Source organism: Hyaena hyaena, unplaced genomic scaffold (assembly GCF_003009895.1).
Source record: "Hyaena hyaena isolate Hyena2069 unplaced genomic scaffold, ASM300989v1 scaffold_692, whole genome shotgun sequence".
Classification (NCBI taxonomy): Eukaryota; Metazoa; Chordata; class Mammalia; order Carnivora; family Hyaenidae; genus Hyaena; species Hyaena hyaena.
The window spans coordinates 285,787-303,413 of NW_024081325.1; positions in this window are offsets into that span (position 1 = coordinate 285,787).

The following is a 17,627-nucleotide window of genomic DNA, read 5'->3' on the forward strand; positions in this document are numbered from 1 at the left end:
TATTTGGGGTACTTGCAATACAATGATAGTCATTTTATTAATATTTTAAATTAATAATATTTAATTAAAATAATATTTTTTAAATGTTTATATATTTTATTTTGAGAGAAAGAGAGAATCCTAAGAGCAGACTCCTTGTTGTCTGTGCAGAGCCCAGTATGCGACTTGATCCCACCACCATGAGATCATGACCTGAGCCAAAATCAAAAGTCAGAGGCTTAACTGAGCCACTCAGGTGATCCAATATCTAGAATTTTTAATTTACAATCTAAAATATATCATGTATCCATAGAATAAACCCAACCTGTATAAAGTAAAAAGTTGATTTAGCTGCATCTCTGACAAATGAACTTCAACCCAACTCTTCACACATGGTTGGGGCATTCGATTTTATCTCACTCCCACTAAACTATTGTAGTGTAATTTGTTTGAAAATTCTTTTATGCTTAGAGAAGTTTATTTCATTGTAATTTCCCTTCAATAGCTGTTAATGATGTATAATTAGAGATCCAGGTAGAGAGTTTACCCTTTGCCTCCTAACCACTGGTGTCCATATTGGATACAAAGTATCCTTTAGTTAGCTGAATTTGGTCCCTGCAGTTGGCAACAACAACGACAAAAAGGGCTTAACCAATACAATGATATTTATTCTTTAATGAGCATTCTTTATACATATATGTATATATATATATATATATATTTATATATTTGGCCAACCAAAAAAGTTTTCAAAGTATTATCCAATCCACAGTTCACCATTTTAATTAATAGGAAGCTGTGGTCAGAGTCCTGCTAAAATTAAAATATCAGCCATACTTTTAACCTCCCTTAATCTGTCAGTCCAATGACTCCACCAAAGAAGTGAGCAATAGCCATAGTTGTATTTAAAATCAAGTTTGGTGGGGCGCCTGGGTGGCTTAGTCGGTTAAGCGTCCGACTTTCACTTAGGTCATGATCTCGCGGTTTGTAGGTTCGAGCCCCCAGTCGGGCTCTGTGCTGACTGCCAGCTCAGAGCCGGGAGCCTGTTTCAGAGTCTGTCACTCCCTCTCTCTCTGACCCTCCCCTGCTCACGCTGTCTCTCTCTCTCCTAGAAATAAATAAAACATTTTAAAAAAATAAAATAAAATCAAGTTTGGAACCTGTAAGTTCATGGGTTATGTAAAACAGAAGGCAATCTCAAGCAAAACCCATCACACGTTATGATCATACAGGTAAAAAGCCCTTTGTAGAACAAGACCAGATTGTGAGGGCAAAGCAGGAACAATGCTGGTATGAGAATTTAGCCAAACCAAGCCCTTTATTAGCTCAAAGAGGTCGTCTCATTTTATATCTTGTAAGGTCAGTATAAACGGTGTTGCCATGATTTAAATGCAAAGAAAATCATTACTAAATGAGACTAAAGAGTTTCATATTACCAGAGCATAATGCTTCAATTTAAGTGTATCTTAACACCACACTTCTGAGAGGAAAGCTAATTGCTTTTGATTAACTCAGTGACTCTTGCACCACTGATAACATTGAGGGTTTGTTTTATATTATTGTTGCTCACGACTTTCTTTTCTTAGATAAAGATGATTTAAAAGGCCTCAAAAGGCTTACAGCCCAAAGTCAAATCACATTTCATTTTGTTTTACAATTAGGAATTCAAAAACCGTACAGTTCTAATTAAAATCGGGAAACAATAAATACAAAAATTGCCAAACTCATCTCAACTATCATTTACTTATTACATTGTATAAATTGGTTCTATTAAAAACTTGTTCATCTCAGGAGATTATAAATAAATTAGGGATTTTTTTGCAATATGCTCATTTATGTTTTACAAGGTCATAGCTCTGACACCATCTAAAAATATTTGGACATTATCTGGTTAGCAATTTTTAACCTGCTATGTGGTAATTCAATTGGCATTTGAGTGATTTTATTTGAGTTTTTAACTTTAAAGTCCTACACAAGGCAAATCTGAATACATCTAATTTCTGAAAATTACCATGACATTGCTCTTTCCTAGCACCCAATCCAAGGGATCTTTGGTGTTTGAACTCCTGCAAGGTTCTTCATAGGAGATTTAATCTGTTCAGCTGTGTTTCAGTGAAAGCCTCAGTATAACATCAAGCATACTACATTAATTCCGATTGAACATTTGCATAGATAAACCATAACAAAGATCATTTTCAATTCCCATGTTTCACCTGTTATTTCCTTCATATTTCATTCATCTTTTCTCAGTATAAGTTGTTCTTGAGTAAGTTACAGGAACCCAAAGGAAAAGAGAACATCGTTAGTGTGGGAACTAGGTCATTACAGAAAAGACCTATGATGTCTGGCAAATCACTGCTCAGATAGAGCATGCTGTGCAATGTTATAAAAATTTAGATGTTATGAGCATCATAAAAAAGTAAAATAAAAAAAATTTAAAGCTTTCATGGAAGTAGTACAAAATAAGATTTGGACCTAAGGGCTTTATTAAGGAAATATATTTCTTAGGCTATATTTTCCATTGGCATTTTGTAGAGATTATCCACTTATTCTCCCTGTTTTACAATTTTTCTCCTTGCATGTTTATGACTGTGTTAATATATCTTATGGCCATGTTTTGTGAGCATGTTATTGCTAACTCTCCAGAAATTTTTACTGATATATCAATGAATGTTATTATACAAAACTAAAGCATACAATACTTATTTTTTACTGGAGAGTATATTTCTACTCCTATATCTTAAGTAAAAATTTCTGTATAATAGCTGCCATTGGTTTCTGCCCTGAGAAATGTTTATGGACACTCTATTTCCAGCATGTTCTGGCTTAGCTATGAGTATTTATTGACAGAGTTAGTGTTTTCAACATAGTATCTGTATATTTTTTAGATACACAATGTTCTTTTGAAAAGATACCAATTGAAATTTGCAATACAGAACCTAAATATATAATTTATATATATTTATATATATAAAATCAAAATTATGTGTGAAATAAATATATTATTTATATCAATTTTAATAAAAATATAAAGCAAATTAATTTTTCATGAGATTCTTGTGTAGCTGTCTGGGTCTTCTGAAAGTTTTAAGCTCATAACGAAGACATATATATTCATATATTTATCAATATACACACATGTGAACCATGTATTCAAACACACATAACATTTAATAATTTTTCAAAATTACCCAATGTCAAATACAAAGCATAGAGAAATACCATTCTGTTAGTCCCAGCAGCAGAATGAGGGAGATAACCAGCTTTACTCTTCATTTTCATTCAACTGGTTTATGAACAATAAGCTTAATCAATAAGTCAACAAGAGTAGAAAACAAGAAATAATATGCTCATGAAAATATTATAAAAATGTATTATTCCAAATATTTCTAATAGTTAAAATATTATTTCCAGGTAACATTTTCTACTGTGTTGATTGAAGCTTTCTAGGCAAGTTTTCATATTACCTTTCTCTTAAAACCCGTTCTACCTTTAGGCAGACCCAAAATAAAATATTGTAAGAATGATCTAAAAGTTGCAAGGTAACTATAGTAAGTTTTTCTGCTAGGAAATCCTAGTCCATATTTTGTAAATAAGAGAATAGAACATATAAGACAGCTGACAAGGTTATTGATTCTGGTGGAGAACCAGGCATTGAGCAAAGTAGAAGAGGTCAAGGAGAACAACTCTAAGCTCATATGCCGTTCTGCAAAGAGAGCATTGTTGTCTCTCTCTCTCTCTCTCTCTCTTTACTGTTTATTTATTCTTGAGAGACAGAGCACAAGCGGGGAAGGAGCAGAGACAGAGAGAGGCACAGAGGACCCAAAGCATGCTCTAAACTGACAGCTTAGAGCCTGACGTGGGGCTTGAACCCTAGAACTGTGAGATCCAGACCTAGCCTGATTCCAATGCTCAACTGACTGAGGCTCCCAGACACCCCAAGGAAACGCTTTTCTTTCCTTAAGAACTTTTACTGCTGGGCTTTCTAGATTGTGTGAAGTACTGAGGAATTTCACTATCTGCCTGTTTGGCATGAACTGTCCCTTTTATAAATATTAATGTGCATTTAAATTTTGAAAAACAGTGTAGCAACATTGTAATTTGATATATGGGGATATAATTGATTTGCAGTTGTAATGGAAATGCTCTTTGTCTCTGGGGATATCAGAATGTCTGGCTTTTAAATCCTGGACAAAATAAGGACAGTGGAATGTCCATGTTGCTTTAGGTGTGTACTATACCATAGTGACCACCAGGGTTGTTTTTTACTTTTTGTTTTGTTATTGTTGTTGTTTTTAAACAAACGGTTGGCTAGCAATTTGAAATGCCTGGTTTAATTATTGAAAGGGCTACTGAAAGCTTTTGCCAGAGAGCTCTCCCCAAAGCTGAGATTCCTTGCACAAATCTTGAAGGTTCAAGCCAGAGACAGACTGGTACAAATAAGAACACTGAGGAGTTCACAGTACAGAATGCCCTTGTACTGCCTACACTTGCTTGCCTTCACTTTCTTTCACTGCACTATATCCTTTGCTTACACAGGTATATTATGTAGAGACTGGTGAGTATCCCTCAGGAGAACATACTCTGCAATATTTGTGTTTTGGCATATCTTGAAATATCAGTCGGAGTTCTAGTGTTTTAGTCTTCTTTAAGCCCTGAAACATTAATGTCTTTTAAACAATGTACCTCAGCTAGTGTGTAAAAACTTCTTCCCAACATTGACATTCTTTTTTTTTTCAACAACCTTCCCATTGAAGTTCTTAGTTTGACTCAGTACAGCCTTGGTTTGCGAGCATAATTCATCCTGGAAATATGCTTGTAATCCAAAGCACTTATTTATCAAAGTGAACTTCCTCATAAGTAATAATGGTAACTCAGAAGATTTGTTCCACAACCGAAAAATATTCATATAAAATGATTACAATACTGTAATATAATACAAACTAGTAAAGAAAATACAAAATAGGGGCACGTGGGTGGCTCGGTCGGTTGAGCGTCCAACTTTTGCTCAGGTCATGATCTCACAGTTTGTGGGCTCTAGCCCCATGTCAGGCTCTGTGCTGACAGCTAGCTCAGAGCCTGGAGCCTGTCTTCGGATTCTGTCTCCCTCTTTCTATGACCCTCTCCTGCTCACGTTCTCTCTCTCTCTCTCTCTCACAAAAATAAAATAAAGTATTAAAAAATAAAAAATATATAAAGAAAAGTAAACAAATTAACCTGCACTTACTTTGAAAACCATTCTGGCTGGTGTGAGGGAGCAAGAGAGAGGAGGGTTATTGTGTAGGATGACTTTCACTATCATTAACAGATGTTGACTATAGTACAGTATTAATAAACTCTTGTCATACGCTATATTTAACATATCTGGCATTAACGTGGCCAAGAAAAGGGTCTATATCTGCAGACAGACTGATCTAGAATGAAGCAAAGCATTCCTAAGCTTTACGGAAAAGCCAAGGATTGTTCATAGGTGCTCTGAAGTGACAAAAAATATACAAGTGCCAGTTATGGGCACCTTCCAAATCACTTATTTCTGCCCAACACCACAGCCTGAGACCAAGCATCAAAGCATGAGTGATGATCATCCATTATCCTGCAGTGAGAAAGAGAAAGAGAGAGAGACAGAAAGAGAGAGAGAGAAAAGGACCATTGGCTCAGTTGTGATCATGTGACATTCACTCATACTACTCATATTACAAGACATCACTCATTTAAAAAGTTAAAATTGGATACAGAAGAGCTCAGATAGATAACAGAAATGGTTTATTTGCCAGTATACCTGCCAATATACAGTCAGAATACCTGACTGACTGTAACCATTAATCGATTCCAGAATGCAGTATTGAATGTCACATTAAGTTGTAAGTTATTATTCCTATAAAACTATATGTTACTACAATACCAAAAGTACTGGTGAGTAACTGATCAGGATGTAATAGAAATCCATTTACAATTTTAAAAATACTTTCTATGCTAACATGCCTGCTGATACAGCGTGTTCCATTTTCACAAACTATTTTATAAAACATCTTCTAAAGATCTGAAATAAATTCTAAATGTCATTCTTTTTAAGAGGACATAGCAAAATATGAACTGAACTTTCAAAAGAGAGAGATCTGATTTAAAATTAGGAAAATATTGATAAGTTCTATTTAAATTCTAACTCAAAGCAGTTTTTATCTTATAACTCTGGATGCAATATTGAAATGTAGGTGACAATGCCCTGGTCATTTACTATAATGCCATAGGCCGTGTGTGAGAAGGAGCAGGAAAGCAAAGGGATGCGCCTGAGGTCATATTCTAACTCTCACTTACCAGATGTGTTGTCTTGAGATCAGTTAGCCTTCCAATTAAAAAAAAAATAAAGTGATAATATTTACCTCCTAGGTGTTTAATTAGCATGGTTTAGACTGTTACTCTCTTTCTCTATGCACTCCCACAAACAGATAAAAATCTCTGTGGCTTTGATTAAAATACCCTAATAAATATTTTTAAAATGTTTCCCCATTTTCATTGATTAATAGATTAAAATCTGGATATGTGCCTAATTCCTGAGTTATAATCAAATACGTTTTTAATTTTTAATTACACAAATGACATGGCATTGTTCTATGCAAATAATACATGTTATATGCAAATAACACATTTATTTCACTTATTTACTTCTCTGATCTTATTATTATTACTTTGGTTTAAGAGTATGATGTCCAAATATATCTCTCCACATAAATGATAATTTTTATGATCCAATTATAGTTCTCAATTATGATAACTGGTATGAAATTTATTCATCCATAGAGACCTATTTTACTACAAGTACATTAATCAGTGTAATGAATGCAGGTGAATAAAATTGTAAACATGCTAAAGAAAATGGAAGGAAGATGCATAAGTAATTATCACATTATATAACATTAAATACTTTATCTTTTTTATATGTTAACCAAGAATAACAATTAATTCAAAGCTTTCTGGAAGGCAATACCAATTTAGCTCTATTTATTCCTTCAGTAAAACACACTTTGTGAACACCTACTTTTTATGAGTTACTATAGTCTATCAAACTAGAAATATAAAAAGAACAAGACATAGGAATCTCTGTTTTAACAGAACTTAACTTTTGTGTGCATGAGAGAAAGACAATAAATGTGTAAATAAGTGTATACATAATCCATGCTCACATACTGGTAAGTGTCATCAAGAAGATGAAACTGATGGGGGTGCCTGGATGGCTCAGTTGGTTAAGCATCCAATTTCAGCTCAAGTCATGATCTCAGGGTTCATGGGTTTGAGCCCCGTGTCCGTCTCTGTGCTGACAGCTAGCTCAGAGCCTGGAGCTTGTTTCAGATTCTGTGTCTCCCTCTCTCTCTGATCCTCCCCTGCTCACGCTGTTTCTCTCTCTCAGAAATAAATAAAAACCATTAACAAAAATTTAAAAAAAAAAGAAAAGAAAAGAAAATGAAACTGATGTAAAAGATGGAGAAAATTCGTGGGCAGAGAAGGTAAGCAGGAGTGTTCGGTTGGCCAGGCCCTTTCCTCCTGTCTCATAGACCTCATTCCATGTTAGATAGGGTGGGTTAGGTTAGGTCTCTTACACTAATGCCAATTTGGGGGTTAAAGGGAAGAATGATTTTGAATTCGTTTGAGTTTACTCTTGCTTATATTTAATATTCAAGTATCAAGAATGTATGCAAATCAATTCAGCTGCAAGAAAAATGATGATATGAGTGTACATGACTGTAACAGAGACAGATCGGAAATTCAGTGTGTCGGAGACCGGCTCTGGCCGGGGTCCAGGGGTCCCTGAAGGATGGAAGATGTTGGCGAGGAAGGGATGAGAAAGGCCCAAGAGTCTTTCTGGTCACCAGGCAGGCTTCTCCGCTCTGACTGGGGCTCAACTTTATTTTATCATTAAGTGTTTGGGGGACGGCACAGAAGTGGCATTTGCCTTAGACAATGATTTCTGATAACAAACTTCTGTGATATGTAAGAATTTCCCAGAACATAGATTTGTAGAAGACTTCTGCATAACTTTTATCAACAGTGGTTGAGATGCTTATCCTATGGGGAAGAAGGTATCTTTAGCATACCAGACAACGTTTTTAGCATTAAAAGGGTGAAGTTACTTCTTTGTGGAGAGGGGTCAATAGCTTGTTTAAGGTGGAAGTATCAAGAAAACCAGGTCTTCCAGGAAACACCTTTGCTCCATAATCACAAAAGCATGGAGTCAAGCTAAGAAAGTAGAGGCAATTATTACTTGGATTAGAATACTGCCCTTGGAAATGGATAGAATATGGCAAAACCAGTTTTATTTTGGAGAGAAAGTGATAGGACTTTGTAATGTAATAGATGTGAGTATTAACGAAATGAAAATAATTAAGAGTGCTTCTGAGGCTTGGGGATTTAGTAGCTGTGGAGGATAGTCACATTCATTAAAATGGAGATAATGAAGGAACATCCTGATTGGAAAGAGGTCACAAGAAGAATACAAGACTTATGAATTTGAGTTTTAAAAAATTTTTTAAATGTTTATTTATTTTTGAGAGAGAGAGAGTGAGGAGCCTGAAATTAAGTCCTCCATTAAGAGCAACCTCGGGCTGCACGTAGCCCCAGTTCCATTAAAAGCTTTAGCTAAAGCCACCCTAGGACCACCCTCGGATCAGCCAATCAAAAGAAATATGTAACATTCCTATGGTCTGAGTCGGGTCGGGAACTGCAGGTAGTTACTTTGTACAAACTAGCCAATCACTCACCACTTGCCTAAACCCCACGTGGGCCCTTTGAACTCACCTCATAATTGGTCATTTTCAAAGGATTTTCAAAGGTCATGATTGGGTCCCGCTAAAAGTAACGAACACCTCACAGATACTGAATGGTCAAAACTATTACCATGGGTACTGTACAATTGTGATTGGTGCTTCTGTGATGATGCTATACGTACAATGCGTGCACTGTAACACCCCCATCCCTTACCCCATAAGAACCCTGCTCGCTATTGTTTGGGACTTCACCTTGCTGCCACTACACCGGTAGGCGGGTGAGCCCCTGCTTGAGCTTGTAATAAAGACCCTTTTGTACTTGCATAGGTGTCGGCTCCTTGGAGGTCTCGGGGGACTCGCGATTCAGGCACAACAAGAGAGACAGAGTGAGAGTTGAGGAGGAGCAGGAGAGAGGGAGATACAGAATCCAAAGCAAGCTCCATGGTCTGAGGTGTCAGCACAGAGCCCGATGCAGGTCTCAAAATCACAAACCGGGAGATCATGACCTGAGCAGAAGTCGGACACTAAATCAACTGAGCCACCCAGACACCCCAAGACTTATTAAGTTTATAATTATATCTCTAGACAGCATATTAAAGTTAAGAAACCTATATCATATACATGTGCCTGGGGCCTGGGAGACAGGGTGTCCTGTACATATGAATTTATGAGTTTTTATCTCATGGATGCTATTTAATGTTTATCAAGCTAGAGAAGATTACCAAACAATAACATACTAAGAACAAAGGAGAGGGGGGCCAGAATCAAGCTGTGTGAATTACTACATGAGAAGTAAGAGAGAGAAGAAGGACTCATTAAATGAGTCTTGATAGCAAATTTTAGAAAGTATTTTGTCTTTGGGATGAAGAGAAGTTTGTGTATCAGTAAGGGAACTATGTTAAATACTGAGATCACGAAACATTTAATGTGACCTCTGCTTTGACTAAGGCAGAGCAGTTCGGTGGAACATAGAGGCAGAAGTCCAATAGGAACTGACTACAGAACTGGATGTGAGAAAGTTAGAGTTCGTTTATATAGAATATAATAGAATATAATTTCTAAAATGTTCACTATGAAAGGGAAAGAAAAATGGAGTGATAAATATGAACAGAGGTGGAATCAAGTATTTTTTTGTCTACCTTTCTTTGTTGTTTTGATTTAAGAACAGATACGTCTTCTTTTTTTTAATGATTATTTATTTTTGAGTGACAGAGAGAAAAAGAGCACTAGCAGGGGAAGGGCAGAGAAAGGGAGACACAGAATACAAAGCAGGGTCCAGAGTCTGAGCTGTCAGCACAGAGCCTGACGCAGGGTTCAAACTCATCGACCGTGAGATCATGACTTGAGCCGAAGTTGGACACTTAACCAACTGAGTCACCCAGGCTTGTTATAATGCTAATGGAAATGATCTAGTGCATTAAGAGAAATTTAGGATTCTAAGTAAAGATTATTTCAAGAATTAATTCTTTAAGAAGCTTAGGGGATATGGGAATTAGAGAAAAAGTTGAGGGTTTGGACAAGGCTTTCATCGGAGCACAAAATAGTTATCCTTATAAAAGAATTGAAGGCAGGAAATATGAGTAAAGGTGCAGGTAATGTGGTATTGCAAATGTAAAGCATTTTAGGAGTCTTGTTTGTATTATTTTCTTAGCAAATTATGAGCCAAATCTCGGGGTAGGAGCAGAAGATTGAATTATTTAAAGTCTAAGAGGGAGGAAAGAAGATAGGAACTAATTTCATTAAGTAGGAACATAAATTTCTCAGAGAAATGTAGTATTAAAACATAGTAATATGATTTGTTTACTTAATTATTTTATACTTTGCCAGGATTTGAAGTATTTTACAAACATTAATGATTTATGGAATTCTTAGAAATCTAGTAAATACTTTAAACATATAAAATAATGACTGATCTGAAATTTTGGAATAGGTTTACTTCGTGGCCATAGATATAGACACAGATTGAATTTGTCTAACACAGCTATATTTAAAGTCAAATGTTTACAAGTCCTTAAAAAACAATTACATACATGGTTTAATTCAACATTTCTCTCAGTGAAAGGAACAGTATGATTTTGTTTCTGGTCTAGGCAGGCTTCATGCCTAAGCATATTGGGATCATTCCTTTTTCTGACTTTATCTGTCTCCATATATAAACAAACATGTGCCCCCCAGAGATTTTATATATTTTAAATTAATGTCAATGTCTTCTGATATACATTAATTTTGAAAATTTACACACTGCCTTATTATTAAGCCCTCTTCTTTCCCTCTTTCAACATCCTCTACTCTATTTTTCTAAATCAAAAACACCTAATACAAAATGTATTCTACACTTTGCACCACAATGATGTTAATCACATAATTATCTTTAATAATAATGATTTGGAAATAAGCTAAAAGTACTAAAATGCTAAATCATGGAGTGAATTATGGGGAAACGTAAACTTGTAAGGTCATTGAAATAAGACAGTGTTTATGTACCTTTTCAATAACAAGAGATTTTTGCTATGATTCTAAATGAAAATCATGACACAAATTAAATATGAACTACTTTTTAACACATCTTACTTTGTTCCAAAAAAATTTTAAGATATCTTGCAAATTCCTATAGTACTCAACATGACAAAAATATATAAACTTTGGGAAATTATTTAAAAGGGGTAACTTATGATGTTAAGGTATATTCCTTCTATCCCAACTTTATTGCAGGTATTTATTAAGAAAGGATGATGTATTTTGTCAAATGTTTTTTTCTACATCTATTAACAGGATCATGTGGTTCTTATCTTTTCTTCTATTAATGTGATGTATCACACTGATTTGTGAATATTGAACAAGCCTTGCAGCCCAGTAAGGAATCCCATTTGATCATGGTGAATAATTCTTTCAGTATACTGTTGAATTTGATTTGCTAGTATCTTGTTGAGAATTTTTGTATCCATGTTCTTCAGGGATATTGATACGTAATTCTCCTTTTCAGTGGGGTCTCTGTCTGCTTTGGGAATCAAGGAAATGCTGGCTTCATAGAATGAGTCCAGAAGCTTTCCTTCCATTTCTAATTTTTGGAACAACTTGAGAAGAATAGGTATTAACTCTGCTTTAAGTGTCTGGTAGAATTCCCCTGGGAAGCTATCTGGTCCAGGACTCTTATTTGTTGGGAGTTTTTTGATAACTGATTCCATTTCTTCACTGGTTATGGGTCTGTTCAAATTTTCTATTTCTTACCATTTGAGTTTTGATAGTGTGTGGGTGTCTAGGAATTTGTCCATCTCTTCCGGGTTGTCCTTTTTGTGGACATATGATTTTTCATAGTATTTTCTAATAATTGCTTGCATTTCTGTGGTATTGTTCGTGATCTGTTCTCTTTCATTCATGATTTTATCTATTTGGGTTCTCTCTCTTTTCTTTCTGAGAAGTCTGGCTAGAGTTAATCAATTTTGTTTATTTACAAAAAACAGCTCTGATTTTTCATTGATCTGTTCTACTGGATTCTTGGACTTTGTATGGTTTATTTCTGCTCTAATCTTTATTATTTCTCTTCTTTTTCTGGCTTTGAGGTTTCTTTACTGTTCTCCTTCTAGTTCCTTTAGGTGTGAGGTTAGGTTGTGTATTTGGAAGCTTTCTTGCTTCTTGAGATAGGCCCGAACTGTAATGTATTTTCCTCTTAGGGCTGTCTTTGCTGTATCCCAAAGGGTTTCAGTAGATAGGTCTGCTACTACTCTATGTGTCTACCTTTGTATGTTAAGGTTTGTTTATCCCTAGCTGCTTTCAGAATTCTCTCTTTATCCTTGCATTTTGCCAGTTTCACTATGATATGTAATGCAGAAGATCAATTCAAGTAACGTCTGAGGGGAGTTCTCTGTGCCTCTTGGATTTCAATATCTGTTACCTTCCCTAGGTTGGAGAAGTTCTCAGCTATGATTTGTTCAAGTACCCCTTCAGCCCCTTGCTCTCTCTTCTTCTTATTCTGGTATTCCTATAATATAGACATTGTTCTGTTTGATTGCATCACTCAGTTCTCTGGTTGTTCAGGAAGTATTTTTTGGAGAGTGTTACTTGCTCTGTGGTTGTGACTTTGGTTATTTTATTTCCCTACTCTCAGTGATGTTTTGGACTCTCCACCAAGTGTGCCTTGATTTGTTCCTTGAAGTAGCCCATTCTGAGGGCAATGAAGAATGAGGTTCCCATCTGTGTCCTGAGTCAAAGTCACAGAGTTCAGTTTCTATTGTTACTATGTCAGGATCCTCTTCACCTGTGCTCATACTCAAATCCAGAAAAGAGATGGATCGGGTATAGCCTTTTCCACAGAATCAAGTTACTTTCCCTTAGACATGAGCATCACTTTCATGTTATCCAGATTGCACCTCTCCCATATTCCTACCTCTGCAACACTTTCTTCTTTTGGGTCTGAGCACTTTAGAAGAACCAGGATGGAGGCTCCAAAAAACACCAGGATGGAGGAAGCAGCCATGGGCAAGAGTGGCTGCAGCAGGAGTGAATGAGGGTGGCCACAATAAATTATATTTAATAAATAAATAAATAAATAAATAAATAAATAAAATAAAGTTATTATTAGAGAAATTTATTAGAGAAAATAAAATGAAAATCTATTGCATCTTATTCCCAAATATCTTCCAAAAATGCTATATTTGGACAGAAATTTTACTCTAAGTATCCTCAAAACCAAGTTTCCCTATATAAAAAAATAAGGTTGTTTATATAATTTAGAGCACCTGCTAGAGAAAGTAAATCAATTGTTTCAGGAAAAGCCAACTAAACCTGACTTGGCTAGCACAGCAAGACTTTTCTGTGCTGTCTCAGACTCCTTAACATGTGTGAGCAATTTTATTTCTGTTCAGCAGAAAATGAGATGAAGCAGAAGAGGGACATATAACCAGTTTTATTTAAAAAATTACTGTCACAAATATACAATTAAGAAGAGGTGAATTACTCCCTTGTTCATCAAGAGACAATCCCAAGTATCCCAATTCATTTATTTCCATTAAAGTGAGAATTTGCGCTGTTACTGCTGCTACTGCTGCTGATGTTGATAAATATTTATCATTTCTACAACATATTCTAAGTAGAATAAGCCACTAATATGTTGGTCTATAATCATACTGTCTCACTAAATGTACTGTAATGATAATGATATGGGAGGTATATTCTCTCAATTCCATGACTCCTAGCCAAAGGACCAAATGTGTTTTTTAATATATATTTTTTAAAAATTTGATAAGTAATACAAAACATAGACTTCAGGCTATGTTACACCTCATAAACAAACCTATTAATATTTCTGCAGGGGAGCAAGTGGATATTTTCACTTGGTTAGACAAAAAAAGGCTAACATCACAGTCCAAAGCATGATTCACTACTAAATGAATTTATAAACATTTATAACAGAATCAAACTTTTAGTTTTTAGTGTTTTGTCTTGTTTTTATTTGGGAACAGTAGTTGTGAGATTTTGGTTTCAGCATTCCATGCAGGTTGTTGTAAAGGCTAAGTACAGAGATTTAAATCATTTGCCTGATGCCTGTAGAATGCTCATAAACACTATGTACCTATTTTGTTCATGTTCCTGGCAGGCTATTTTTATAGACCCTTATTGTGCAAACATGGAATGTATAACATTTTGCTGAATGTCCAAGTGAAGTCACAGATAAGTTAATGTGGGACTTTTAGGCTAGAAGTAATGTATGTTCACTAAACTATGGCAAATACCATTCTCTTAAATTATTTACTTTCAAATGCCAAAAACATCAAACATTACTTTGGTAGAACAAAAGGATGAAAGTATCAACCCTCTTATTAAAGGCAAAAGTTGAAACGCTGAAATCTTATTTCCTAACAACATATTTGAAGGGAGGACAGGCATCAAACACCTGCTTCTTATAGTCTGATCACCAGAGAGTAGATCCATATTCTCAGATCTGGTGGTAGTTTGTCAAAAGATCCAAAGCTCTTTAAGTTCTAGAATAGAGAATCTATTAGAATTTAAAACATGTTAGCTCTGTGTAATACTTGGTCAATATGGTTTTATTCTTACTGGCAAGCTCAGCTATTCAGAAGCCCTCTCTTGAGTCTGATAACCTGAGAAACAGAATCTTGACCATGAAAGTAGGATCGATGGATTAGCAGGTTACATATAGAAAATTTTACAGGCCAAATTTTTTTGTCCTAATTTTACTCAAAATAGATAATTATTTCAAGCATCAGTTTTTTTCCCCATACCATGCAGAGACCCTCTCTCCAGCTGTCCAGCTGCCTCCAAAGAGGCAAATCTCTTTGGATTAAGGTTTGATAAGGTTCTCATAACAAAAAGGGAAACAGGATATGGTTGATAAAATGACAACTTTGAATATTTTTCTCTTGATATTTGGCTTTTATATGATTATCAGTACAAAAGTAAGACAAACATGTTATATTTTAATGTGAAATCCTGAGACCTAGGGATACTAACTTTATTCATTCAATAAGATTTTACAAAATGCATATATTAAGAATGTTTGTGCCACTCCAGTTTGCCTTCCATTGAATGGGTGGAATATGAATATGGGGACAATCTGGTGCATTTGACTGGGCTCACGTACCTGTTATAGTGTGTTATTTGTATTTAAGACTGATTTTTGTAGTGTAACTGGCATGAATATAGTTAACCCAAGTTCTTAAAACTGATTGAAATTATATAATATATAAATGCCATTTAAGTCTTTGTCTTGAAACTTAAGGATTTTTTTTGTCAAAAGTAATCATTTTTCTGATATAAATCACTGATATAATAAAATAGCAACAACTAACAACTAAAGAACAACTATTTAAAAAAGTGATTGCCTTCCTTTCCTCATTACAAAATGTTCTTCATTTTGATAAGTCCTAAAATAATATTAACACATTCTGAGATACCTTGAAATCCAGGATTTAAGACAAACAAGCAGATGCTTATTCCACATGGAACTCTTTCCTGCATTTGTTCTTTTTCAGCATCTTTTTTCAATCACAAAATTACTCCAATCTGACTAGAACACCTGAAACCATCATTCTTTCTTAATTAGTGCAAAATAATAAGAGGGGAGGGAATCATTAAATATATTCTAAACTATGTTTCTGTTTGGAAATTGTTGAAAATATGTATCTATTAACTTAAAATGAACACACACACATACTTGCAAAAACACCAGCTTGTCTTCCTTCCTTCTTCCCTCCTTCCTTTCTTCCCTTGATTCCTTGATTTGTTCCTTCCTCCCTCCTTTCTTCCTTCCTTTTTTCCTTCCTTCTCTTTTTCTTTCTATTTATCATCATTTACTCATCTTTATCTACATACATACGTAACATATAAACATTAGATAGAATCCAAGCTCCATCTCTCTCTCTCTCTCTCTCTCTCTCTCTCTGTCTCTCTCTCTCTCTTCCCCTTTGCACATTTTAGGTATCTTTAGAAAGTTTCTATCAGAATAAAAACTGTTGATAATCTGTTTGCAGCAAATTATTAGATTTTTCAACTCCTTATGATATTTATTACTTACTCTCTTGACTTGATAATCAAAGATTTCCAATTGATCTTCACTAAAATGCAATAAAACTTTAGTCACCACTATGAACCTCAAGCAGTGTTTCTCATTATTTTTATTAAAAATAATTGTTGAATTATACACACCAATTGAGTATTAACTCACAGGTGAAGATTCACTGATATACTGAGTTTTTTGTTGTGTTGTTCTGTTTGTGTTGGAAAATCTAATTGCATGTGTTTCTGCAGAGCTCAAATCATTATTATTCTTTATGAATCCACAAAAGCATGTATTAAGGTAGATTTGCCAAGGAATAATGAGATTTTTTTTTTTTGCTATAATAAGACCCACTCCATTAAAGAAAATGCTCATTAGTAACATATTTGTTTGTGCCTTGAGTGAGGACTACATTAGGAGTCATTATTTCATTTTGGGGCAGATGATGTATGAAAAACTCCAAGAAAACTTCAAACCATCATCATTTGGGCTAATCCAAGTGATTCCAAAAGCATTTTAACATCTCAATTTTATATGTAATGGACCAAGAAGAGAGAAATCTTGTTTCTTATTTGCAAACCTGCTGTGATCAGCTCCCTACAGTTACTGGAACTGAGGAAAATTGGCCAAAAACACCCTTTTGAGGTAGTGAACTGAGGTTGGCTGTCATGAAGGTCATTACCTCATACAGAGCAATTATTATTGATGGCTCTTTCAAAATTGAATTCTGTGTACCACTAGGATAGTTGGGACTTTAGACTGAATAGATAATTTGTTTAGTGGTTTAATCTTATATAGTTTTAGAAAATAAACATATCTGAACCATTCTTAAAAACACATTTTCTCTAATTATCATTAAAATCATTTTAAACTATTTTATAAGAGTAACACTAATTTTTTTCTGTATTCTGTATTGTATTTTACTCACCTAATTTCACATCAACCTCAGGAAGTAGGTGCAATTTAGATTACTGTTTTACTGTGGAGGAAAGAGGGTAGAAAGATTAAATACTTTATCCAATGTCTCAAGCCAGGATTCAAATTCTAAATTCAAGATCTTAACACTAGACAAAAGATATAGTTATCCTTCTCAAAAATAAAATCAGACTTAAAACTACTGAGCAGATCTAAGACTAGAGACACCTGTTGATATTAGGGCAAAAGGCTGGGAGTGTAGAATGGAGATCAAATGAGTGTTTGAAAATGGATCAGTAAGTCAATCATTATCTTATCTTATTTTTTAAAAAACATTTTAAGTTTCTGTATTTACTTTGAGAAAGATAGAGAGAGCAAGCCAGGGAGGGGCAGAGAGAGACGGAGAGAAAGATCCCAAGGAGGATCTACAGCTATCAGCACAGAACCCAATGTGGGGTTCA